The sequence below is a fragment of the Empidonax traillii genome, unplaced genomic scaffold, assembly GCF_003031625.1.
Source record: "Empidonax traillii isolate 1590-97213 ecotype Southwest subspecies unplaced genomic scaffold, ASM303162v1 scaffold765:size308305, whole genome shotgun sequence".
NCBI lineage: Eukaryota > Metazoa > Chordata > Aves > Passeriformes > Tyrannidae > Empidonax > Empidonax traillii.
This window is the reverse complement of record NW_020955958.1, coordinates 3,618-6,729: the sequence shown is the minus strand read 5'-3', so window position 1 is coordinate 6,729 and position 3,112 is coordinate 3,618. Positions and strand designations below refer to the sequence as shown.

Below are 3,112 nucleotides of genomic sequence, written 5' to 3'. Positions count from 1 at the left end.
CCCCAGAGGAAGGGCAAGTATTGTCAAGTAAAAATGTGGAGTTTGGGTGCTTAGGGTATGCAAATGTGAGACTTAGTCAAAGCAATTAGCTGAGTAACTATTCAGCTTCAATTGTTTTCCTACCCTGTTTCCAGGCTGTGACTAACACTCGCAGTGATACACACCCAGCCTTTTCCAGCATTCACAACCCGTATACTGAGCGTTGGCCACAACTGCCTGGGATGAGGAACAACCACAGAGTCCATTTCTGGGTTCAATCATTGCACGTCTACAAGTCAAATTTTAAAACAAAAGCAACACACATATAAATGCTTTGTAGGTACTAGTTTTTCCTTTAAATTTTGACTGTCCATGTTCTGATTCAAGTGTTTCTCACTGTTCTTTACGCTGACCGGCTCTGCTGTGGGAATAGGAGCTGCTCATAACTAAGTCCTAAATTTTTTTAAAGCAAGTCTGTATTTCTAAAATTGTTTAAAGTGTTTGATAAAAGAATTTCTCAACAAGATGTTAAATAACACAGAAGAGGGAGGCCAGATGAGACTTGAAAACACGTGCAGATTGACTGTGCTATAAAACAGATTAACAAGATCATTAGTGGCTAGAAATTGAGGCTTGCCTCAGGCTGGCAGCAGAAAGGCCACAGTTTTCTGATCCTGTGGCCTCAGAAACATCCCAACACCCAGTTCAACCTTTTTTGTCCTCGTGCCACATTGCGTCACTCCTCAATCTTCCCAGTTCCAGCTCCTGGCAGGGCCATGCTGTGAACCAGATCAGGGGACCTGTTCCACTGAAAAATAAGAGTAAAAAGCATCAGAAAATAAAAATAATTTCACGATCTAATTCATGGCACACACCCCGCACCTTGGAGGTGGTACACTGAATGGTGGAGCTGAATTCCTTCCATCTGTACCACCTCCCATGTCAGCCTGGCATCAAACCCCAGCCCAGCCCAACCAAGGACACAGAGAAGGTGACTGCAGTAGCAGGGGATCTGAGGGATAAGGAAAGAGAGCAAAGGGCTTATTTGGGTTAGAAGATGGCTACAGGGAACCCTGGAAAAACAGGATATTTTCAACTGGATCATGAGGAGCAAAGCCAGAGAATATCTGTAGGACTGGAGTGAGGACAAGTCCTGCTTGTTTGGACATGAGGAATATAAAAAGTGGCAGGAGCCTTCTGAGCTTGAAGAGCTGGGGAAGGACGTCACTACAGCAACACCAAAGCATCAACTGCAAACACTGTGTTTATCCAAACCGTAAAGAACAATTTTAAATAAGAAGAGGTTTCAAAACTGTGTTTAGCTAGAAGATCTGTGTGGGAGAGGGGTGGATACCTTTGGACTGTGTTAATAATTAAGTGGAGGAGTGTGTTAAAGCCTATGGAATGGACAGCATGGTAGTAAAAATACCGTGACTCACCAAAGCTGGAGGTTAGCAAACAGGCACAAGTAAACAAAATTGCACATGACAGATCCTTGTGCAGCTAGGCCCATCTCTCCTTAGTGAAACCAAGGCTGAGATACTCTATTCACTTCTGGAAACCTCATGACCTCATGGAAATCACTTGATACTGAACCTGCAAGAAATAAAAATTGTCTTGTTCAGAATTAGATGAAAATCCAGCATGTTTTCCAAAGCTTTCCTATAAATTTGCAATTTACAGGGTATTTTCCACTTTTGTTCTCTTAATAATACCTTAGCTACTGTCTTGCCAGTTAAAAAAAAATACATGAAGAAACCTGCTTTTCTTAGATCATTTCACTCACTCCAGATGCAGTGAGAGCCAGAAGAAAAATCTGGATATATGGTTTAAAAGGGGCAACTGCAAGAACTTTTCCAAGCAGCAGGCCTGTGAAGTCTGCTTTTCTGCATTCTCATGTCATCAGAGGTTTAGTTTTTAACTGAGTTATTTTAAAGGACTTTCCCCATACCTTAAAAAAGTTATCAGCTTTTGCATAAATTAATATAATTCTCTCCCCTTCTCCCTGTTTACCTCCTGTTTACGGCTTGAGGTACATTTGGCTCTAGAAACTGGCAGACAAAAACCATAAGGTTTGAATGTACAGCGGCAAATCTTCCAAAGCTGGTCTCCTGCCAGCTAACTGCCTCTTGGGGTGTGCATACACTGGCTGTCTAGGTTCCCCATTCCTACAGCCAGAGCTGGAGACCCCAAAGATTTCCAAGGCACTGGGAAATGCTGAGGACAGGACAGGCAGATCACTTGATGCTGTTCCAAATGAAGTCGAGTACAAGCAGCATCACACAAGAGCAGTTACTTAGAGCTACATCATAGAGTTTTGCATCCATTTTTAGAGTTATGTTACCAATTGCAGTTGCTTTGATTACCTAACTCGCCTGTGGGTCACTGTCCAAATATTTGTTAGAGAATACAAAATATTTGCTGTTTATCCTGGGGTTCAGCATTACAAATGTTTGTTTAATGTCCAAACTGGGATTTTCAAATGTATCTGATATCTCAGTATACCTCCAGTTTATTTCTATTTAATCTGGAAAGAAAAAAGATCTTGTCAGTATATACCTACCCTACCTATCTCATCCTGAAATGTTTACATTCTGGTAGTTTGCCTGTTGGAGCTGTGTAAAAGGTAAAGTGCCCTGTCACTCTCCCACATGCTGTCAGGTTTGTGATCGCACACAGACATGCACAAAAAGCCTCTGATGCCCCATACCCAGAGCGAGGTACCTGTGCCACTGAAAACAGGGGTGAGGGTATGGCACTGTTATTTCAGGGCAAATGAGGCCAGATTAACTGGGGGTGTGAGTGTGCTGACATCACCTAATTACTCGGTGGTAGAATTACAAGTGCTGTCTCTCCGCTTTGGATTGTACAGTTAGATTAGCTATTACCTATGACTGTGCACTAAGACAAGCACTTTGCTCTAAGTAAAAACAAACCCAAGCCTTTTTTTTTTTTTTTTTTTTTTTTTTTTTGACCCAATAAAGCTTCAATTACAACACGAACTGAAAAAAAATCTCTATTTTTCTTATTAAGGGCAATGCCACAGGCTAACATCAGGAAACTGAGTCAGGAAGAAATCCTCAAAGTGAGGTGTCACAGGCTACAGATCTGCACTTCAGGGTGTCCTGGCAGC

At 42.0% G+C, this 3,112-nt stretch overlaps 1 long non-coding RNA gene across 2 annotated transcripts in view; it reads right to left on the bottom strand.

Annotated features, from left to right (window-relative positions):
- Positions 1-558: 558 nt before the first annotated feature.
- The window catches only part of LOC114066476, a 4,694-nt gene continuing 2,140 nt past the window's right edge, over positions 559-3,112 (bottom strand). For both annotated transcript variants that reach the window (XR_003573191.1, XR_003573190.1), the window contains exons 2-3: positions 1,419-1,575; positions 559-787 (exon numbers count right to left, since the gene is read on the bottom strand). This is a non-coding gene — a long non-coding RNA (uncharacterized LOC114066476). The remainder of the gene's footprint in view (positions 788-1,418; positions 1,576-3,112) is intronic.